Source organism: Lagopus muta, chromosome 6 (genome assembly GCF_023343835.1).
Source record: "Lagopus muta isolate bLagMut1 chromosome 6, bLagMut1 primary, whole genome shotgun sequence".
NCBI classification, from domain to species: Eukaryota; Metazoa; Chordata; class Aves; order Galliformes; family Phasianidae; genus Lagopus; species Lagopus muta.
Genome location: NC_064438.1, coordinates 33,279,645 through 33,304,228, shown reverse-complemented (window position 1 = coordinate 33,304,228; position 24,584 = coordinate 33,279,645). Strand labels below are relative to the sequence as shown.

General features: G+C 38.8%; 1 long non-coding RNA gene across 15 annotated transcripts in view; it reads left to right on the top strand.

Annotated features, from left to right (window-relative positions):
* LOC125694641 (uncharacterized) overlaps positions 1-24,584 on the top strand; it is a 156,116-nt gene that overhangs the window by 40,803 nt on the left and 90,729 nt on the right. For 14 of the 15 annotated variants that reach the window (XR_007377645.1, XR_007377639.1, XR_007377649.1 and 11 more), the window contains one exon: positions 14,210-14,281. The exons of the other annotated variant lie outside the window; for it this stretch is intronic. This is a non-coding gene — a long non-coding RNA (uncharacterized LOC125694641). The remainder of the gene's footprint in view (positions 1-14,209; positions 14,282-24,584) is intronic. 15 annotated transcript variants of the gene reach the window in all.

Genomic DNA, 24,584 nt, shown 5'->3' with positions numbered 1-24,584 from the left:
TCTGTTCCTCAAAAAATGTCTAAGGCAGGGCAGCAGCCCACACATAAGCAGAAGCAAGACAGAAGGAGAAAGAATGAAAACAAGGAGTCAGTAGACCAGTGCCAGGTTTCAGCAGCTGAGGATCTGCTCAGAAAAAATTTCAGTGCTTCTTTCAATCTTGCTAATGATTGTGTGTAACTTCAGTCTTTGGTTTGAATCCTTTGGGAAATACACTAGCAGTAAGAATAGAAAAGCAATTTAGGTGGCATCTTTGATCATCATTGCTGTCAATCAAACTGGGGCTTGGCATTAACATATGCTCTTCTGAGGAAAAACTAATCTATTCCATTTGGTAACATATTAGAATTGTTAGTATTACAAAAATGAGATTGAAAACCTGAACTTTTTCATTGGAAGCCTAGAGAAGAGTGGATAAAAACTTTATTTAGTATTCTTTTGTTAGAAAACAGTGATTTGCTGAAAAAAGATACTATTCATAGGAAAAGCTTAAAAAAATATACTCTTCATTTTCAGCTTCCAGGAATAAGTCTACTGTTAGTGAAATGCTCTGTATCAATTCTTGTAAATTATGATCTCATTTCCAATTTTAAGAGAGGTTTTATTAATAATGTTAAGATAAATATGGTAAGAAGAGAAAATAAACTGAGATACAAATAAAGCAATTGAATACTGCAGAATTATGCTGAGTTCTCCCGCCCCTCCCGCCTTTTATTTCATCCTGAGTCAGGCAAATAGTTTTTTACTAAATCTCAACCTTCTTCCAGGAATGAAAGAAATATTTGGTATCTGGTTCTAAAAAATTTAATTGTAATTTTTAAGGCTGAAAAGTACTATGATATCTATAATGAAATTTCTTAGATTAACTGAGGTTGCAAGCATCAGAATGAAAAGTAACTTATTTTACATTTTTTTCATAATTTAATTTTGTAATTCTGACAGTGATCTATCTGCATTAATCTGTATGTGTTCTTAAAAATTTTAATTGATCATATCTGCATAGAAAAATGCTGTGTGTTATGACATGGATGACTCAGATGATCCATATATAATGTGTATTATCTTCACCAGTAAGAAAACTGCAAGAAAACCAGTATTGGTTTTAGCTGAGATTGTCATGTAGACATAGCTTCTACAGAAATCTAGGGTCACAAGAAGAAAAAAAAGGAGTGTTCATGGCAATCAGTTTCTTTATTCAGTATGTATTGTGATATAGATGCTTAGTTAGTCTGCAGAATAGGATTTTGTTTTATTTTGTTTTGAATTAAATGTTGTGCAGACTCAATGAAAAAATGGTTTCATTGTTGTGTTCATTAATTTCAAATTTGGATTAAAGTTATTAAAATAAACTGTATTTCAAGAGTAATATTTCTCCTGAAAACTTTTAAGAAAAAGACCCTGAATATCTGCCAGTACGGAATTGGTGAAAATGAAGGAATTCTGTACAGAAAAGGAGACATTTAACATAAAATAAAATGTTAGCATTACTTTGCTTGACTGCAAAATTTAGGTAATTATCAAACAAAAGGCATACAATCATGGAATTATAGAATCATAGAATCATAAATAGGACTGGGTTGGAAAGGACCTTGAGGTTCGTTAAGTTCCATCCTGCCTGCTGCAGGCAGGGTTGCCAACTACTAGGTTAAGTACTAGATCTGTTTGCCCTGTGCCCCATCCAACTTGGCCTCAAACACTTCCAGGGATGGGACATCTACAACCTCTCCGGGCAATCTGTTGCAGCACTTCACCACTCTCTCAGTAAAAACTTCCTCCTGACATCTAATCTAAATTTCCCTTCCTTTATCTTAAAGCTATTACCACTTGTCCTATCATTATCTACCCATGTAAAAAGTTGATTTCCTTCATGCTTATAAACTCCCTTTAAAAACTTGAAGGCCACAATGAGGTCTCCCCAGCAGCTTTCTTTTTTCCAGGCTGAACAGTTCCTTCAGCCTATCTTCATAGTAGGAGGAGCTCCAGTCCGTGGGTCATCTTTGCGAACCACTCTCTAGACCCTCTCCTCCTCATCTTTTCTGTGTTTGGGGCCCCAGACTTGGACAGTAATCCAGCTGGGGTCACACAAGGGCAGAGTAGAGACGGACCACCAGCTCCCTATCCCTCCTGGCCACCCTTCTTCCGATGCAGCTTAGGATACTCTTGGCCTTCTGGGCTGCAAGTACATACTGCTGGCTCATGTTAAGCTTTTCATCAAACAAGACCCCTAAGGTCATTCTCAGCAGGGCTACTCTCAAGGTGTTCTCCTGTTTTGCATACATATCTAGGATTAGATCAACCCAAGCGCAAAACCTTGCACTTTACTTTCTTGAACCACACTGGGTTCACAAGGGCCCACCTTTTGAATTTATCAGGGTCTCTCTTAATGGCATCCCCTTCTTTTGCTGTAACAATCACACCGCTCAGCTTGGTGTCATCAGCAAACTTGCTGAGACTGCATAAGTGATCCTATCTCTGTAAGTTTTGCTTAATTGCTTAAAACTGGAAAAAAATATTTTTAGTCACAGTCAATAATCGTCACTGCAAGTGCACTGCAATATGCAATCTTGAGAGCAAGATGGTGCATTTCTCTGAAAGGTATAGCTTAGGTAGAGAGAAATGAGAAAAACATACTGCGCTTCACTCTGGAGCAGATCCAATAGGGCAGTCAAAGCAAACTCTTCTAGGTTTAAATTTGGGGAAACTGTGAGTCACACTTTATTCCCCTGAAACGATAATTCTTGTATCTCATAGTTAGACACTCTTGTGTTATATTATTTCCATGGCAGAATAAAACTGAAAGTGTTGCATGACATGCACTAAACAGAATGTGTTAAGATGTCTGTCTTAGTTACCCAGAAAAAAATCTGGAGTAACTCAAGATTTTGGCTCATTGATTTTAGACTTTACACTTAGCAAAATGTAAAGGCAAGTGTAACTGAAGAAGTATCAAAGTCACTTGGAGTTAATCTGTTTTAGGTAAACTGATACAATGTTGTTAAGTCATGTTTATAAAAAAATACAAAGGGCTCTAGTGAATTAGTGGAGAGAGCTTAACAGCATGATTTTTTTTTTTTTAAATTATTTTTTATTTTTTTAATAATGAGTCAGAAGAAGAGCTGTCCTTTCTAACTGTTCTGTTGCTTCCAACTGCCTAGCTTAGTGCCTACTGACGTGATGCAGAGATCTGGCAGAGCACAAATATTTTTTAAAGCTTACTCATTAACACTCCGGGCCCATCCATCAGCATGATTGACATCAAGAGACAAAGCAATTTTTTTTTATAGGACACAACATGTATGGAAGGCTTTCTGCGGGCTAATACAGCACACCTGACAGATGTGTGAGTCATTTGACACAGTGGGTGGTACTCATGCACATTCTATCACCTTGCAGTCTACTCAGTATAGCATTCCTCCTTATTTTCTGAATCCATCTTTCCTCAAAGTAAAGGGTATTTAGGAATAACTGCACATGAATCAATGTAAAATCTTTTATATACTCTGTCTCTGACATGTTACTAATAATGTTGTTCATGACATTATTTGATATGTTGTTAGGAAAATAATAAGGACTTCCTGAACTGTGCCTAAGAGATATGCATCACATGTTCCATGCCATGCACTTTGTATTGAACCAAATGAATCTGGTAAAGACTAGTTGGCATTGGTGACTAATATGAAAGTTCAATAAAGATGAGTTGTCACCTTTTGCTTGTCTGCTCAATGTTGTCTGTAAAAGGTAATAGGCTTCAATACATTCTGCTGTATGCAAAAGTGAGAGTCACAGTGGATTTTAAAGTAATGTTACCATTACGAGGAAAGAGAAACAATTAAAAGCTCCAAAGAAAACATCTTCTGGTTGAGAAATTGGCCTATGAGAAAGAGACATTATAATGTGGAAACTTTTAAAAGTTTCAGTTTTCTTTTAAGTGATCTGAAAATTGTTTGCCAAATGTTTCAGAGGACTCCTCTGCCTATCTATAGAAGCAAGGGTGGCTGTACTCCATGGCTTGCCCTGTGAATTCACACTGCAAGCCAGACTGATCCACATTCATTCATCATATGTGTCAAGCTCAGCTTCCCATCTTCCATCATATGCTTTCTGGATTTCATCCAAGAGCTTGAATCTTATCTTGGATCTTATTTTGATTCAAATAGAATCATAGAATGGCTTGGGTTGATAGGGACCTCAAAAATCATCTGGTTCCAACCACCTCCCATGGGCAGGGTTGTCAACCACTAAATAAGGCACTAGATCATATTGCCTAGGGCTATATCCAATCTGAGCTCAAATACTTTTAGCGATGGGGCATCTACAGCTTCTTTGGGCAGGGTTGGGCTCACTCCGCAGAGACGGGCTCTGCTGGGGTCACCCACCCCTGTTAATGGGGGAAGTTATTTGTTTCCCACTGCAGAGCCCCACAAACACCAAGGTAAAGTCAAGATGGTCATGTTTTGTGATGAGGAATGGTGTTGGATGCTTTGCCATCCCTCAAAGAGGGACTTTCTATAGGAGGAAACTCTGAGACAACCCTCATTTGTAATGAGTAGCCACAATTTATTTTAAAGGATTGAGTTCCTGTCTGCCATGGCTGATGAAACCCTGTCTGGACAATCAACATATGACTGCCCAGAACACTCATTTGTACTTGGAGCAATCAAGGAATGAGAATGAAGAATTTACCTGAAAGACTGAAGACTGGAGTACACTGCAAATTATTTAACTATCAGTCTTGCAAAACAATGTATTGGTGACTGGTGCTGGGTGTGTTCTATGAAGGTTCTTGAAGTGGAGTTGAGATACTGATGAAGTCTTCAACCAATTTGCAAAACTAGAAAGTATCTGTGCAGGTGATATAACCCCCAAAGTCCAAGGAAGGTATGGAAATTAGGAATTGATGATATCTCTTGTTCATAGTAATCACAATAAAAAAGCATAAGTAGAATGGCATAAAAATGGTATTTTGTTTAGCAGAGACTCCAAGCAGAGTCAAAAGGGCAAAACAACACTGTAATAGAAACACAAAATTTAAAAAACAGCAGAGAAGATGGCAGACCATATCTATAAATACAATATCTGAAACCTCATTTGCTCTCTTGATTTCCTTTCTCATCCTAAATATCTCCGTAGGTGCAAAATAATCTAGACAAGAATGAGTGGCAACTACGTAGATAAGTAATATTTCTGAGCTGTTGAATTTCCAGTTCAATCATCTGTAATGTCTGGTAACTGCAATAACTCTACAGATAAGTTTGAGAAAATAATGGCACATTATTTTCTTAGTTCTTCATTTTGTAGCTGAGAATATTCAACATGATGACAGGATAAGAACAAACGAAACTTAGTCCCCAGGGAGTGTATAGAAACTGCTGAGTCATGACCTGAACAACTGATTGAGCACCTGGAGAAAGGACCCAATCAGCCCTGGAAGCACAGGTGAAGGCAATTCATCTGTGTGATCTTAGACCTCATTTAAGGGCTAACTGCTCCTCTGTAGAGCTTTTTCTTTAAGCCTAGATCTTCATAGAGGGGTGAGTATTCTGTTTATAGTATCTTCTCATTGCTGCCAGTGTAGGGAAAAGTCAGTATGCAGTGGTTCCTGCTAGCAACTCTAGAGGAATCAGGCCATACTGATTGTTTCTGGGGGGTGGGGGTGGGGAAAGCCTTTATACTTTAGAGTCTCTTGCTGGCTGGCATTTCAAAAGTATTAGTACATGATTCCATGATATCTTTTTTTCCACTGAAACTCTGGATATTGCTGTTCCCTTCTCAAAAAATATGATTTATTCCATGCAACTTTGCTTTCTCATCTGTATTTCCTTCTAGTACAATGCTGCTAATTGAGGGGTGGTGTCCTGTGTACTGAGAAGGACGATGGTAGTGGTGTTAGGAACACAGTGTTTCTTGGCTTCCTTTAAATCACATCCATATCTCTTTAGTCAAAAGTTTGACAAAACTGTGGGATAACTTTTTTTTTTTTTTTTAAGAGATTGATGTGTAGGAAAGAACAGAGTAAGAGGGATCAGCTGCAAGCGAATTTGATTCAGTTAGAGGTGGAAAAGCTAAGCTTTGGACTTTTAGCAGTGAAATCAGGCCTTTAAAGCCTCATGTTGTTTTTGGCAGACATCCTCCTCCTCCCCATCTTATTTACACTCTCTGTTCACGTTGGCTTCTCTTTGCAGCCTGTTATTTGCAGAGCAGAGCTTTTTTGCACTTCCTTCTGCCAGCCTCCAGCTGATCATGAGCTATAGAACAGTCACCCAGAAACCTGTCACCACTGGAATGGTGCACAGGAACGGGGGATATAAGTTGGATGGCAAACCCTCTGCGACAGGCTGTGGAAGAGGCTGAGTCAGCCTCTTGCTCAAAAGGCCATTACAGCATTCAGTAACTGATCTACTTGCCATGTGTGATTGCACATTGCTGTTAAAAAGGCATATTGGCCCTAATCCTGAAAAGCTTTCAGGCATGTATGCATTCAGTGAGATAAAAGGACTATAGGGAGATGTCTACATTTCCTACAGGGACATAAATGTTAAAAACAATATATAGGTGCAGTGATCTAGAATTACTTTGTGAGATTAAAGTGTGGGCTAAAACATAAATGTACATATATGTGATGTACCCATATATATATATAGTACATCTCTGCCTCTGAGTGACATTACCACGGGAACAATAAGGCCTAGAAATAGCATAGTGAAAAATTTAGATTGCTATTTTTGAGTCTTTCATTTGTGAACTGCCAAACCTCAAATTCATCTTTGAAAATTATCTACAAATAACTTGTTTGTGAAACTTGTTTGACAGGGTGCCTTGAGTGATCACCTCTCTACAGATTCACTGAGGCTGTGTGATTGTTTGTCTTTAAGCTACCAGGATTAGTTCTTTATCTCAGCTTGTAGCAGTTTGTCTTCTCAACTCCAAAAATGGAGAGTTCGCTCAGCATCATTGCTCCTGTGTGAAAGACTTATAAACTTAAAAATTGTTATTCTGAATTGACCTGAGATATTGACATCAAATTTCATAGAATATCACACAATCCATGCTGCTTAATATGTAGCAAAGTATAAGGACAAAGATCAGGAATTCTAGACTCCTCACAGCCCAATAAATGTGTTAGCTATGCTTGTGCCCCTCTTGCAGTAATTTCTGTCAGCGTGAATCAAGGGTGTCAGTGATAGACTTGCACAACCACAGGACCAAAATTATGTAAATATACATGAATTATGTGTTCCTGCCTACTGTATGTGAATGTATATATCTATATACACATACATAGATTTACTGTCAGCCATGCCTTCTAATTTACCAGATTATCAGTTCTTCAACTAATTCAAAACTCAAATACTAATGTTTTCTGGGATCCTCTCTCTATTTCCTCTCAGTTCAAACCACTTCACTGAAAAAGAGAGAAGTTTCCATGAGTAATTTTTTTTTTTTTTGAGTCTAGTAAGTCTTAGTTGCTGACTGGGACAAAGCAGTGTTTTCTGGAAGAGAGGGGACCAAAGGCTTTTACCTGGTTAATTTTGCTTTGGCAGCAGTTGATACAGTATGTTCATTACAGTCAGCTTTTTCTCCATTGCAAACATGCTGTGGTACAGCTGATAGATAGCCTTTGCCTTTCTACTCGAATCTAGTTTGTCTGTCTTGTTAGAAGTTATGTACCTCTTGGCAGAAGGTCTGTGTATGTAAATAATACACTGGGCTCCATGGTTTGTCCTGGCTCAATCATGTCTGTTCTGTTTGCTTGTGAGTGAGTAGCACTCAAAACCAGACTCAGTGGTGGAAACATAAATCTTCGGAGCTCACAAACTACAAAGAAGCCTGAGATGACAAAATTAGCACAGACTGCACCTTGAAGATCATGTGGTGTGTTGAAACACCCTCCAGTCCACACAAAAGGTGACCACTGCCTAATGCTCAGGCTGTGATTCTTCTCTTAGCTGCAGGCCCAAATGTCTGCACTGATCTATTACAAAATCATAGTCACAATGGGTTAATTGCTACTTGCATTTAATTCTACTCTTAGCTAATTGGTTTAAGTATTTAAAAAAACAATCTCATCTGTTTTATTTTAGAAATAGACATTACCATTTGACATTACATTATTTGTAGTTTGAAAATTAAAATACACATTGCTCGATTTAAAAACCACAAGTATATTTTCCATGTTTAGAAATTTCTTCACTGTAGCGAGATCCTTTTTCTCTGACACAGAAAAGATACACAGAAAATTGTCTTTAGGAAGATGTTGGTTGCAAACAGGCTGTGTTGTATAAGAATATCTCATCACAAGAGACAAAGGGGACTTTCTGAACATCCCAGACTGTTCTTCCTCTATATGTGTTTTATAGCTTGACATATGTTGGTTTCACACATGTAAGAATAAACAGCTTGCATTTTCTTAAATCAGAGCAGCAATATATATTCATAAAACTACAAAGTACCTAAAAATAAATAAGAAAAATTGAATGGGGAAAGGAAAATCAGCGATGGAAAGAAAAAAATCCCACAAACCTTAGGATCATGCACATGTATATAAACATATTCTTAACATTTCAGGTTTCACAAAGAGGCTTTTCAGAGCAAGTTAATGAATTGAAAGGCTCTTGGAACACTCAAGTTCAAACCTCGGACGCATCTCCTCCAGGAGCCGTGCCTCCAGGAGCGGTGACCCTGCCCTGCTCGGCCCTGCGGAGCTGCCTACGCGCGCGGTGCCGCTGCAGTTTGCATTGCGGCCACGAGATGGAGCCACGAGCCCTTGTACCGCGCCGCGTATCTGCTCGGCCCGGGCCGGGGAGCTCTCGCTGCCCTTCCTACTCCGCGATTCCAAAATTCAGGCGTTGACGGGCAGAAAAAAGACAAAAAATACAGTCGTTGGTTGAATTATATTTTGCTACTATGAATTATATTTTGCTACCATGCTCAGACACTGTGCGGACCATGCCAACAGGTACCCGGAGAGGCGGGAGGCAGCAGGCGCCGGGCTTAATGCGAGGGGTGCGGAGCTGAGCAACGCAGTGCTGCCGTTGGAGGGGCTGGAGGTGCGTGCACCTCCACGGAACTGAGACAGCTTTGCTTCTATCTGTTGGTCTTTACTGGGATAAATGCAAACTTCAAACCGTTCAGTTTCAAAGGTTTCAGCCCTGCTCAAATCTGAAGTGGGTGTTTTTGTCAGAGGATGGCTGTCTGTGTGAGTGAGGCTGGCAGGCAGGGCGATGCTCCCAGGCCTGGTGGCTCAGATGAAGCAGCTGGCAGTGTGTGGTTGGTTGCTGTGCTGTATCATATTCTATAAACTCATGGAAATGAATCCTGGTGATGATGGCTAGGTAATGATCAATACAGGTGAAACTTCAGAGTCCAGTTCCTGACTTAGTGTTCCTGTATCAAGAGAGCTCACTGTCAGGCATATTTCCTCATCCTGTACTCTCGCACTGATCTCTTGCCTGTGTGGTCTGTCCCAGCATACATACAGCTCAGAATATGGGTTGTCTGCATAATAATACATCTTCACAGTATGTGCAAAATGCGTGGCACGCTTACTTGCTTTTAGATCATAAAGCATTCAGTGTTTGTGATAAGTATGTCCAGTAGGCAAAACTAGATTAAAATTATTAGTTTTATGTGTTGGGCTCCATAGTGGACTCTAATTACATTCTTTGAACATGAAATTTGAGGAATGTGAATTTAACGAAGGATTTCAGATGGCAGTTGCAGTTTTGTTTTATATGGCCTAGACAGCAAGCTGTCTGAATAAATTCTGGAAACTGGATGAGTGCTTATGTAATGCTTCAGGACCTGGTGTCAGAGATGGAAATGTCACTTTAAGTGGTTTATATACTCAGTAGTACCTGGAAGTGGTACTTCTTGAGGATGACTGCTTGAGGATGAATGTTGGCAAAAGTATTGTGAGGACCCCTTCTGTGTTCCCATTTTTCTAGAAGTTCTTGGCCTTTTTAGAAGACATGACTTCTCAAAATGAGCTTAAGGTAATTCTCCGTGGAGCTGCTTGGAAGATTAAAGTGATGCCTATTATTATATGAGTGTTTGTACTAGATTAAGGGAAATACAGCCGAGACATTTTGTTCTTTTCTACTTAAGCAGGATGTAAGAACTTTGAGGAATAATGCTTGAAAAAACGCATTTCCCTCCCATTCTCTTTCTCTCAAGGGATCATTCCTTTGGCATACAGCCAATTCATTTCCTTTAGAGCCAAATCATTTATTCTGAATAAACATTTTTGTCCTGTATGTATATGTATACTCCTACATATCCACGCATGCAATTTTTATAATCTAGAAAAGAAGCTAAAAGAACTTATGCAGACATCTGAGAGTAGGAGGCATTGATTATTAAATGAAGCAATTGAGTCCAGAGTACAAGTAATTGTGTAGAAACATCCATTTTTATAAGAGTTGGATGACACACTGAGCTTGGCTCATGAAAAACATTCTAAAGTAATTTATTTTCACTCTTTAAAAGATGAATACTTGTTTCAAAGTTCTGCTGGTAGTAGGAGGTCTGTTCTACCCTGGATCCACCATGATGAGGAGATTGACTGTTGGTTATTGCTCAGCCAGCAGCAGAATAAAGGAGACTTGGTAGAAGTGGGTTTGCTTCAGAGATTTACAGAAGTCTGATTTTTTTTTTTATATGCTTCTTTATGAGTGCATGTACATTATGCTATTTGTAAGCAGTGAACAATTTTATAGGGAAGACTTTAATCAGTGATGTGCCACCTCAAGAAAAGGTATTTTTGTTTCATTATTATAATAATCTTTGTATTTGCTGGAACAAGATTTCAGCCATCCTAAATTCCCAGGAGTCAATCTAGGCCCTATCCTTGTGTATAGGCTCCTGCTCTGGGGGAGGGGCTGGGGGTGGTGGTGGTGGTCTTTCCCTGTTGTTGCTGTAGGGTCAGCCTCAGTCTCCAGTTTCCTTCTTTAAAAATGGCCTTCAAGCTGCCCTCCAACAGCAGGTGAACTCACCCTGCTGGAGCATGCTTGTTGTGTTTGAGCACTGGTACTCTGAACCAAAACTAAGAAAACCTAGGCACCCCCTGGGAAGCCTTAATCTGCAAATAACGTTACTTCAAACCTCAATAGTGAAGATCAAGCCTTTTTTTGTGTGTGTGTTACAACTTAGAATTTATTTATTTATAATCGTTTTTCTTAGACTTAATATGAAAATCATTGATTTAAAAAAAAAAAAAGGAAAGCCTTCTTTTTTTAACTACTAATTTTAAGTAGCACTTCAGTGTCTAACAAGGGGATTGCTTTATGTTAATTATTTTTTGATGTGAGCATAATCATGTACAAAATTGGCTTTCATGCACAGTCTTCCATGTGAGCTTGTTTCTGAAATCTGAACCTTACCAGGGAACAAAATAAATCATTACAATCTTCAGAGTTATTATGATCTGATTGTCATAGAACAAAATATCTTGTCATCTCCTCCTGTGTGGCTCTTCTGTATAAGTGTTGCTTTGCATCATTTATTCTGTTATACTTCATTGATTATGTTGCTTCAAAATTGTTATTTATCCAGCCTCACAGTCATTTGAACAAGAAAAGGTAAATATTATGGGCTAAGATCTATTTTAGATTCTTATAAACAAAGCCCTTAAAGCTGTAATTCTAAACTCAAACATTTGGTTATACTGATGACCTCTGGAACAAAATAGATCTAGTTTCTGAATCAAGAAAGAGGAATAAAGTTGAATTTTAAAAATGTATCCACCAAAAGCTGCAGTTCTGACTACCCAGATCTGGAGGAAACTTAGTGAACTGAATTTGTTCTCTCAATTGTATTAGTTTTGACACATATCCAAAGAGATATTTAGCCAATAGTTGGAGATTATACATGTCTGTCAGCTAAATCAAAGATTCAGAGGCTAAATCTACCATTTGGAGGGACATGTAGATCTGTCTAGATGCTGATAAACAGTTTTCTTACAAATGCCTTTAAACTGTACATAATTGTTCTAGTGGTAGCTTTCAGAAAATTATTATTAGAAGGATGGAAGAAATGTTTTATGCAGTGATCTTAAAATTGCATTACAGGGTTTTTAAGTAATTTGTGCCAGGAGCATCTCTTTGGAGATTATATAGGAAAAAGACATTTTACAAGAGAAGAAAGTCATGATTTAAAAAAAAAAAAAAAAAAGTAGACACCCCCATTCTTTTGTAAATTCAATGCAGGTCATAATGCTTAGCTTTACTGCATTGTTATTCTTTGTGTATTTTCTCATTTCAAATCTGTTAAGAGCTGACAAGAGAAGCAAGAGCTGTACCTGCGTGTGTTATTTAGACAGTATGCGCACACACGTGTGTATATGCTTGCATGTATGTATGTGTATACATAGTTAAGTGGATGCTTTTCAGTTCAGTAATATGAAATACGACAGGAATTGTAAACTTACAGGTAATTTACAGCTATTATAATTCTGGTTAATATATTCTGAAACAATTTTTTTCTGGCACAGATGGCAACATCATAACTTCAGATCTCATTTCTAACCATTGCTGGCTGTTCTTGGGTGTGGGAAGAGGTGATAATTAGGCAAAACTAGCTGTTCACAACATCTTCTTGGAGCTTTGTTGTTATTGATGATAAAAATGGCTTTGGAATAAATTGAAGGTTTTCATTGCAAAATGCCTGTTTTTGTCAGGGCATTTTTTAAAGTAATCTGTACACACAATTATATAATTGATATTTTCAGTACTTATATACAAAGGCTACTCCAAAAGTAATGCCTCCTATTTTGGCATCCATTGACATTCATCAGTGCTTGCTGAATGCTTATGGGGACCAAACAGTGGATGTGAGTGCAGAGAGGTGTTAGATGGTGTGTTTCAGTAGTGGCAAGAGTGGGTCATTTCTGCTTGTGTGGGGAGTTGACAACTTTAAGCCGAGTAATAAATATTAGGCACATCTTGCTATGAGTGCAAGCAGGTATTTGTCTTTGCAGTATGTATAATTCATTTTGCCCTTTCCAGAAAAGGGGAACAAGGCTAGTGAGGGTATTGAAGCAAAAGCTTAATGAGAAGGGGCTGAGAAAACTGGGATTGTTTAGTCTGGAGAAGAGAAGATTCAGGGGAGATGTTATTGCCCTCTCCATCTACCTGAAAGGAGGTTATGGTGAGGTGGGGGTTGGCCTCTCCTCCCACATTAGTGATAGAACAAAAAGGAATGGCCTCAAGTTGCAACAGATAATGTTCAATTCGGATATTAGAAAAAACATATTCTGATAGGTGGACAGTTGAACTAGAGGATATTAGAGGTCTTTTCAACCTTTTCAAGATTTTATGATTCTGTGATTTCCCATGCTTCCAAAATCAATTTCAGCTAGTAGAACTGTGTTACTTCTGTTTTTTTTTTTTTGTTTGTTTGTTTGTTTTTTTTTTTTTTTTTGATTTTGAATGGGGTAAGGATCTGTTATGCAGGAGAGAGTACAAACACATAGGGAGACCAAAAGGGATCATAGGTGGAATAAAATAGGATGGTGGTTTTATCTTGCCAAATGTTGGAAATGTCAAATATACTGTTGTGAATACTTCTACTTCAGTAGATCCCTTTTGTCCACAGTATTTGCTCTTAATTTCTCAAATCTTATCAGCTCCTCAGTGACTTTGCAGCATCCTTCCCTGTCACTTTGCCTGACAAATTAATTGGTGGCTGTTGGTGTGTGTTTTAAGGTATACCTATCCTCTACATTCTCATTGATCTGAATTCCTTCCTGATGAAGGAGAATAGTTCTGAAAGAATTTGGGTCTGGGAACATCAGGAATATTGGCTAATACTTTTCCAAATGCTTTTGTAATAGCATGAAAGTGTCCAAAAGGTCTTATTTACTGCTAACATAGACAAAAGGATTTGAAAATGAAAAGCAACTCCAGCATACTCACAATCAATTCTTGTATAGATTCAGTAGCCTAAACCTTTGGACATTCAGCTTTGTATTTGACTGTGTCCTTAGCATCTACATTCTGTGTGTGTAATCCCAGGGTACTTATGACCCTGTTTTTCAAGGTTTTTGAACTCTGTATAAAAATATCGAACTTCAAAATGCTTGCTGTTATCAATATTTCCATAAAGGCTGAAGATTTAAAGGAGTGATTTTCCACACCAGCTAGCAGTTGAAATATTTTATGATGTTTTCCACACAGATTTTTTCCTGTCCCATTTTACATGTGTTTTTCTATTTCAGCTCACTCAGTGGCCCAATCTTCCTGTTTTTGCTGGCCTCCTCACTCAAGTCTGCCTTGAGTTCTTCCCTCTGGTAAGCTTCTGTGAAATTCCTCTTGTAGCCTGTCACTGCCCTGGCAGTGTGATCAGCTGCCGTTTGCTCTTGCTGATGTTGCTTCTTTAATTGGTCAAGCATTCTGCATGCTCCCATTAGAGCTGCTGCAGGTTGTTTTTGGTGGGTGCAACGAGTGGGATGAAATCGCTAACATCTCTGAAGGCAAAGACCATTTTATCTGAGCAGCAGCTTCTGTTTCTAAACCCACAGGATACATATAAGTAGGATTTTTTCATCATGTCAATAGGGTTTTTCCATTCTTAGCCTGTGCAATTCTGATGATTCTTTGTAAGTGTTAGAGCTGGACTGATTCTGCATGCTGATGTATCAACCTCTCATTTTCACTAATATGCAACCCACTTTTGCTGGTTCTGTGCTGGGTTTGTCAGCTGGTTGGCTTTGATATAGGCAGCTCAAGTTCTAGGGCATTTTCATGCATACAGCTTAAAATGCAGCAGGACTCCTTTACAAGCAAGATACTTTGTTGTGAAGCTTTCTATATCAAAGCAGCTCTTGGGTCTCTCACTGTAGACCTAAAAGAATCTGCAGCACACAAAGGATATTCCTGTGTAGGTCTTGGCAACCTGCAAAAAAGAATGATGCAAATGAATTATTCAATGATTAAAAAAAAAAAAAGTGTTATGACTATGCTGGAGTGATTAGAAATGTTGTGTCCTGAAAGCTAAACTTAGGACTTTTAGGACTGCACATGTTTCCCAGGAATCCAACATTTTCTAATTCTCTGTAGCTTCTTCATTCTGTTATTTATCAGACACACATTTGCAATAACACGTAGGCATACTTCACCTATAATTTGAAAGGGCATCAAAATTTGCTTATGTGGCCAATACTGAGCTGGTAATATTGTGGTCACATTTTTTCCCCCTCCCCAAATTATTGTTTGAAGAAGTTAGAACTTAATGTCCAGAATCAGTTTCAAAGAATTTCCCAACAGAAGGAGTTAGAAAAACAAATGCTTTTAAATAGTCAAAATATTTGCTGACATTTCTAAAGTTAGCAAATTGTAGTGTTTTTTATTAAATCACTTTTTTTTTAAGTGAATTTAGATTAAAAAGATTAAAAGAAAAAATTTAACTAAAATACAGTGATTTCTACCTAGAAAATACTATTTATGTGCATTGATAATCAGTTCAAGCAAACACTGAAGTTTTTATTGGCATTCTATTCATGGCAGTCAAAATGTTCAAAGAGATTGTCTCTACTATTCATCTGTACAAACATCATTTCACTGCAGTGTTCACAGACTGATATGTCAGCCCTCCTGCTCGTAGCAGACAAGGTTCACTGGCACATGTTTGGCATGGTGGTCCTTTTGTGCTCCCTTCTACAGTGGTTGCATGGTAGCGTGAAAATTTTGCTAAAAATATTTCACATAGACAGGATATGGCAGTCAGAGTTATTCGGACAATATGCAGATTGAGCTCTTGGCCTCTTCAGTGAAATTGCTAGCAGAGTGTTAGTTGATGGAGTTTGCTCTGGTGTATTGTGAGAAGTTGATGTGTACTAATGGACAAACGGGACTGTGGCCAAAGTAGAATGCATGGGAGCTGGCAGAAGTCCTTGGTCACTTACCAATAGTAAGAAGTTTCAGACTAGTTCTGAGTTCATTACTAACCTCCTTGACCATGTTTCTTGCTTTTTGAAAGTTTCAGACCAAAGAGCTTCTCAGCATAAGAGCAGTGTCTTTTCATTAGACCTGTTTGATTTATTGGCTGCCTTTGGAATCTGCCAAAGCCATGGCCCTGAGCACCTGTCAAGCCTCTTGGGCTTGCTCAGGACCTGAGATGTGAATGTTTGCTTTCCCTAAGCAGTATTGCTCTTAGCAGTCCTCTGACCTTATTTATTTAAGCTTTCTCTGAGTCCTCTCGAAAGTTTCTAGATTTTCAGATGTGGTTAGACTGCAGTATTTCCAGTGAATTGATGGTGATTAACAAAGAATATACAATCTTATCCTTTTCTGCTTTAGACTCTGATCTTACATACAAATGCTTGTCCTCTTCATTTCAGCATTTTTCTAAACAGATTTTGTGTTAATTTGCCCTCCCATTTCTCATTGTGAAGAACTTTTGAGGAAAACCCCAGTTTTTTTTAATGTATGTGATTAAAATTCTAAGCTGCTTTCCTATCAGCTGTTATCTCTGCAGCAAGGATTAATAAGAAAATAGAAGATATTTGCTACCAACTCAGAATGTCACTCAGGAGAAGGAGTTTTGAACTTGTGATCGGCATCAGACCCCAGCTTCCTGCAAGCGATGTGGGAGCTGCTGCTGCTACACATATTGTGCTGCTGCATGAGTGGGAGGAGATGAAACTTCTGCCATTTCTATGGCATCATTCAGCAAGGTGTAAATGAAGTATGAAATAAAAACTCTCAGCCCACTCAGTGCACAGACAGAAAGAAGACCGTGCTTTATACTTGCTGCTGTGATGAGCTATTTGCTGTAATATTAGCCTTACGTAGTACCAGAATGTTTCCTAAGTTTTAATCCTAAGTCAGAAGAAAAAATGATTTCTTGTAGGTTTCCTCCTTTTTCTCTCTTTCCACCAGTGTACTACTGCATGTCAAAGCTGGTGATGCAGTGCAGAGCAGGAATGAGGTAAAAAGGCTGACAAGAAGATCCTTTTCTCAAAGAAATTCTAACTGAATCAGTAGGCGTATTTTGCAGTGAGCTTCAGAGTAAAATGATAAAACACCACATACCGAATGCAGCTCCAGATATAAAAACATTTGTTGTCTTCATTTTATTGCGCTCAGCCAGGTGATTTGGAGGGAAAGAGCCATAGGTGGTAATGTATCTGTGCTGTTTAAATTCATTAGCACCAAGGAGTCTGTTTGTGTTGCTAGGTAGCTTATTTGGTACAGTAACAATCTTTGGATGGAAATGCTTTTGAGCCCTGGATTTGCCCCTAGGTCTTGCTGTGATAGCTTAACAAATTGCTATCTACAACTTTGTGAGATCCCATTCATTGTTTTCAAGCCATAAACCAGTGTGTGACAGCCTTCTTTTTATTTTGCTGAAAGTGTTGAGCTTCTGAAGCCTCTGAGCTATATTCTATGCTGGTGTAAATAATGTAACTTCACTGATGACAATAAAATGGAGCCAGTTTATGCCAGCTGAAACTCAGTCCCTTCAGAAGCAAGTCAGCCCCTAATCTCTGTGCCATTCACACAGAGGCATATATTTCTCTGTGTTTTTTTTAATCCTCGCGTGTCCTTTTGTAGAACTAGGTGATCTGTGCTGCAGACAGTGTTGAGGGAGAGAAAGAAATGAGATGGATGCTGATATGAAATGCTGGACCCTCCCTTGTTGTGCCAAAAACTTCTGTGTTGCAGTATTGTTATTTCTCTGTGTTCTACTTTTTTCTTTATATTCCCATCTAAGAAAAACATGGGGATAAAGCCAGCAAACACTGGTGTAGTAGTACAGAAGTGTATATACTGCAGTAATGGGACCTGCAGTGTAGGTTGGTAGGTGACATCTCAAAGCCTAATGGTAGTTGGGGGGCATTCAGTACCACCACTATAGGAGAAGCACAAACAGAAACAGCTGCAGGGCAGTGACCGGAACCTGCGTGGTTCCTGGGCTGCTGCACAAAGGAAAGGTCATGTAGGAAGGGACACATGGGGTTGGACTTGTGTGCAGATTGGGGTCCCTGCTGATTACACTGACTACCACAATGGTGTGGACTCATACCAGTGATGAGCTTTCTGCTGGACTGTGCAGGAGGTAAAGAGATGCACTTCACCTTGCACTGCATTCAGAGTGAATCAGCCTATAGATCAGAGATCTTTGGAAAGGCAGGATAAATTCTGGTAGGAGAGGTTTATATAAATGCCATTCTGATTAAAGAAGGGAGCATAAAGGTAAGAAATTACGACCTGCTCCATCCTGCAGCGCTTGCTGGTGATAACGTGCCTATAGGGAAGGCTTTGTGATAAGAAATGAAAACAGCAAGATTCAAAGAAATCGAGACACCTTTGTAATGGCCTGAAGGAAATTGGGTCATTAAAGCAGTCTTCAACTTTTCTTAGGGGCATGGGGAGGACCAGAATAGTGTTCATGCAGTGTTTGTATTAAGTCTTAAGAAGGCCAATCACCCTTTTGGTACACAGAAGTGAATGTCATCCACCTGGAAAAAAGTCTGCAACACAATTGAATGAGCAGAAGATTGGAGGGACATTTGGAAACAGGGCTGCAGAGGTCTTGTGTTGCTTGGTGGAGCTATACATGTTCGCTAATGCAATTTATTACTTAATTTGTTGGGCAATTGTTGGAGAGTGAATTTTCTCTATTTCTGTCCTTTGATAAACTCTGAATAGAAGGAAGTTTCCTCATTGTTACAAATTGAGAGGTGGTGAAAATAAGACTTGCATTGCTGCAAATGAAAGTCAGATACAGGATCAGTGTGTTAGGTGGGTTAAAAAAAATATCTAATTCAGTCTAATCAGAGGCTAGGTGCCACAACAGAAATTGCTTCCTCTAGAGTAAAAATGTCTGTGAAAGCATATTTTAAAGATACCTCATGTGGGATGAATATAGAGCAGGACTTAGATTTGTTCTGTCTGCATCTGATCACAAAGATAATGCACTGAAATATGCAAGTCCTGGTCAGATGTACCTTTATGAAATAATGCTACATTGCTTTTGTGAGCAAGTTCTAAAACCATATATATTTTGCATAAGAATGACCCCATGATGATCTTACTCTTTATTTATGGATTCTAATTGCTAACTTAAAAAAGCAAGATACATATATTCACTAATAATTTATAGCTAACTGTTTTACTTCAGAATTATCTGTGAAATTATTACATAGAAATTAAATTCTAAGTATACCTTTTAATTACTAGTGAAAAACAGGGTTCTGATTTATTCTAGGGAACAGTGGATAAACAGCAGAAATTGGTAGAAACCTTTTAAAACTGAATTTTATGATATTTATTGTTATTTTTACAGTATATAAAAAATTACACATATTTGTTTTTTGAGGAAATAAAACAGGTGGTAGGAACAAAACTGAACACAGAAGATTCTGGATCATTTATGCAGTGCACTGCCAGGTAGCAAATGCAGCTTAATGTAGAAAAATGTTAAACAATTCATCTGGGAGGAAGGAATCAGTCTGAGGAATATGTACTAAATACGCAGCCATCCAGCATACTGATTAGGAAAGAGATGGTATAGTGATGGAATGAAAACTGAAAACCCAAATTCCAGTGCACTGCATTAAGAATTTTGAACGATATATTAGGAAGAGAAGGCAGCACAGCCATAATGGAGTGTGGATTGAAATTTCTTTTAGAACAGGATTATAGATTTTTCACGTTTTTTTTTCCTCAGAAGTTGAAAAATAAGGATGCATTTTTTATTTTGAAACATTCTCTTTAACTTTTGTAAGGAGACAACCACTTCTAGAGAGTATGCTCTCCTCAGATACTGCTTTTCAAACAAAGAGCAAGCCAGAAATTCTGGGTTGTGCAGATGCATGTCTGCACATAAGATGCAGTTATCGATGGTATCTATGAAACTGCAGTGTGATGCTGAGTGCTGAGTTGCTAACTGCTGCACATCTGAATTAATGACCAGAGTGATTTCGGGTTTAAGATTCTTGCAGCCTGCCCTGCAGCTCCTCTGCAGAGAGCAGCGCTGAGCAGAAGGGCGTCTGGGTGGTGGGGCTGTGTGATCTGCTTGCAGGAACCTTGGAGTCAGGAGTTGCTCTTGCATACAGTGTGTTTCCAGACCCAGCTAGTTACTGCTAATGCTGCAGAGAAAAGTGCTGCTGCTGTGTGTATAGCCATTCACATGTTGTTCTCCCTTGTTCAGATTCTTTTCAAGCCAAATATTTTTTTTTTGTGTGTGTGATTCCACTGTAGCCACCTTTATGTACGAGGCTCTGTATTCTATTTAAATGCTTTTGTGATGTCTCAAGACTCTTTTCTACTGTTCTAGAGAACTGACAGCTAGAAAAGCACAGTGCACAAGGATAGTATATCTGTGTGAGGCTCTGTAAGACTGCAAGGAGGGAGGCAGGTCGTTGCACCCTTCTCAGCTTCTGCCTGGTCTCTGAGAAATGCCGTGAGGCTCACTGCTGTGGGTGACTTCTGTGTTGCTGTGCTCTCTGCCTGACTGGCAAGAAGCCCTGTGTGAAGCTGGTAGGATGGAGTGCGTGCCTGTGTCTGCTGCGGCTGTTCGCAGTGCGGTTTTTGCACTGTCCTCATTTGCATGGGCAATTTAATCTCTGAGGCACGGAGCAGGAATCCTCGCCTTTGTCAGCATTGTGTGAAAGACACTGTGCCCAATTGAAGAGTTAGCTGATCAGTTGTGAGCGAGGATATCTCATGCTGGAGTGTGATGGATGCTATGAGGATTTGTATGCATTACTGCCTGAGGATGGGAACACCACAGCACGGAGTGATCATGCTGCACTGCACAGGGCACCAGCTGCCAAAAGCTTTGCAGTGGGGAGAAATACTGGGGGGATGTGGGAATGTGCAAAGTGTCTGCACTCTGCTGTATGTCAAAGGCTGCCTGTACAGTGCTGCTCCCCAGCGCTTACAGCTGTCTGATACAAGCCCACTGTCCTCCCACTCAGTCACGTTTTGGAGGACTGTATGATGTTCATGCATGTGTCAGAATCTCTACAGCATTATTCCACTGTCATGTATTCCCAGCTTTTAAATAACAGAACTTTGCCACCTACCATCTAATGTACCAAGACACAGCTAGACAAAATAGATGACCAAACAGTCTTGCTTCATTTCCAAATAATTTTTTTTTTAAATGCTAATCTGTGCTTTCAGCGTGCCTATTGAATGAACTGAAGAGAAATATTTTCTTCAAATAAAGCCACTGCAGAGATCCTCGCTGAAATCCCTTCCCCTGACTTAAGGTGTAGGCCAGTGACCAGCAGATGGCAATCTGCGCCTGTCACAGAACGCGGAGTTTTAATGCAGGAGCTCTTGTGTACAACTTCCCTTGCTTATTACAGTTTACTTGAAGGGCAAAAAGACCTGGAAATCGTGGGAAGCCTTTGTTAGGCTCAGAATGTCAGAATCTGGAAAAGCACAGCTGAAGTTCTGCTTCGTGCAAATCTCAGCTAGCAGGATCTGTGAGAAGCAAGCTAACCTAATGGCATGAATTTGCACTACTCTTTTTCATTTCTAAGCACAGGACAGATAATTACTTTACATTGTGATTTTGCTTCTGTGTGCTGATAATTTTTTAATACAGTCTTTAGGAAAAAAGAAAATGTCTGTTTTTCCTGCACCCCACGTTTTTCCCCTAGCGCTTAAAATGGAATGCAATAATGTGATCTTCAGCTGACTGAAAAAGAAGTCAAGACACAAAAAAAGCATTTTTCCTGCTATAGTGACAAATCTGCTGTGCTAGAGTAATGTGTCCAAGCAACACAGAGAGAGTCTAGTTTAGCATTTGAATTGGAATACAGATGGCATTAAGGCTATTGCCGAGCAATTTTGATACATGTTTTTTTTTTATTGCCGAAGGGAAGATTAATGCTACTAATTTCAGTTATGTGAAAACTGTGAGCTGATAAAGGACCTGGATGCTTTTTAAAGCAAATATTAATAGCAGAAAGAGGAATATTCCTATGCTGTGGTGGAAATAATTGTGTAAGTAATCTCACATACTGCTTTAAATGAGTTTGCATCATTTTTGTGCAGTATCATACTGCAGGCATTTGATCATCTGTAACTTCATGATGGAATGATGAAAAGGAAGGCTGAATTAATATCCTGGATGTGCTGACACTGTTAGCAATATAAGAAGCTTTTGTTGGGAATATAAGATTTCCTGTACTACTGTTAAATGTGATTCTTGCACTGCTGTCCATCTGGTAGCCTCTAATAGTGTATTGCAGTCCTGATGCACTCTGTATGCTGGATGCCAGCTGAGTAGCACAGACATACTTTTATGACTAGCATTCATTAAGGAGAGAAATTAAATGTAAAGTGGTTCAGTGCATTATGCTACAGGATAAAATAATGGGGAAACTACTGTGCTAGCTATGCAAAACCTGAATGTTTGGGAGATAGCCAGTGCTTTCAATGTGGAGCAGCAGACCCGGTGGTTCATGTCAGCATGTAGTTCAAGGTGGCTAACCTTAACCTTAAAGTAAGGGGACGTGGCTTAATGTGAGTACTGAGGCCAATACAGGTTCTTGCACTTTGTTTTACCCTGTTGAAATACTGTTTATCTGATGATAAGGATGTGGTATTAACTGTAAAAGATAGCATGGAAAGGTTTTATGGGAAAGCTTGGCTACAGGCACTACAAAATGTATAGCCTATTCCAGAATACAGGTACTCCTTCATTTTACAGTCCACTTTTCTGTATATAAGAAAACAAAAGGGGGAGGAATCCAAGCGGTGCCCATAGCAACAGTATGCTTCGAGTGAATGGTAAGTGATGGAAATACCATAGCGGAAGAAAACAACACTTATTTGGTGAGATGAAATGAGACAAGATAAGCATGTCTTGTGGGTAGAAGGGGCTGATTTATAAGGAAAAATTAGAAAAACAAAATTTCTATAAATGGTAACTTCTACAAGTGGTAGAATGCACGCAAATGTATTTTGGGACATTGAGGCTCAATTACAAGTACAACAGAAATTGCTGGAACTGATTTTCATAACAGAAAGGACTATCTTTTGCAATGGCATTACATAAGGAAAGCTTAGATTAAAATCTCCTTTGCTGCAAAAACATTAGTATTGTAAAACAACTTCCAAAGAAAATAATACACTTTCACTGCTTGAAACAGTTAAAAGTTCATTAAATAATAGAGAGAGAGAATGTATAAGCATATTCCATCTCTAGTATGTGTGGTTAAAAGACAAAAACAACAACTGTACGAGTGCTTTATAAATTTTTTGTTGTTGTTGTTCAGGGTGGGCTGAATGTGTACTTAAAGTACAGTGGCAGAGGGGCAGAGGTGTTTTCAGGGCCTACATTAGAATCCTGTTCAGGTGCCTGCATAGCACCTTAGTTGCACACATTCTTGATGGAAGACAGGGTACATCTTGTGGGTGATGTGGCTAAGTCCCCATATATGGTATACCTATGTTTAATTGCAGTGTTCTCAATCACTCTCTAGAACTTGTACTCCTTTGAAGTCTAAGTTATAGGTAGCACTTCATTGTTTTGGAAATTATACATTATATGTGCTTTTGAAGCATTTGAACTTGTCTTCCAAGATAGTCACTCCCAAGATAGGCTCTTATTTTTTCATAATCAGTAAGCAAGACTAAATTAATAATTCTCTTTTTCTGCAGTTGGGTGATTTTGCACCATGCTGTGTTCATGAAAATGACTACAATAGGTGCAAAGATTACAAAAAAAAAAATCTACAAAAAAAAAAACAAAACAACAACAAAAAAAAAAACCAAAAAATCACAAACATTTGTCTTATTTTCTTCTAAAATTGTGAATCTTTTTAAGCTAGTGATTTGTGTACTTTTTTTCACCTCTGTTTAGCAGGGACAGAGAGCTCCAGGGCTCCCATACTGGTCTCAGTGCTGTAAAGTCTCTGGACTTTACAGCTGCAAGGGTTTCCATGAGCTGTCCTTGTTTCCGAATTTTTGAAATAATACCAAAATGAAGCTTCTCTTTTCTGACAAAGAGCTTGGGATGGCACTGCATATCTCTCTGGTACGCTAATCACTTCTGGATTTCAACACACAGTGATCAGAATTTGCCCAGCAGGATAAAAGCAGTCCATGGATTGTTTCATTCCATCAGCCCTGTCATGCATGCTGTGACATAAATGTTACCAGAGCACATTTGTGGGGATTTTCTTTGCTAGAACATTTGGTCCAGAACAAAGTACTTCCAACCACATTTTCACTGACATTTGTGGAAGAATTCTCAGTTCCTCATGTTTTGATATAAAAAACATATTTTATGGGATTTCCATTCAGTTACTGATATTTTGGTGCAGCAAAATAAGCTAAGCTGGTTAGGAGTCATTGTGTTACTGCCAAATTTACTAAAGCTTAAATATCCACTGAAAGGAGAATGAAAAGATTTTAATGAAATATATAGAGAGGAAAATAGCTACCATCCAACTTCAGTAGTGTTGGAATAGTGTGCCTGGATTTTAAAATTTATATGTAGTTGGTGTTTATGCAGGAAGAAGTTATTCTGAATTTCTACTCCCTTGCCCACAGAGACCTATTATAATCAACAGCACTCTCAGAACCAAACACTTCATCCTCAAAGAAAAGAGTCATATCTATAGG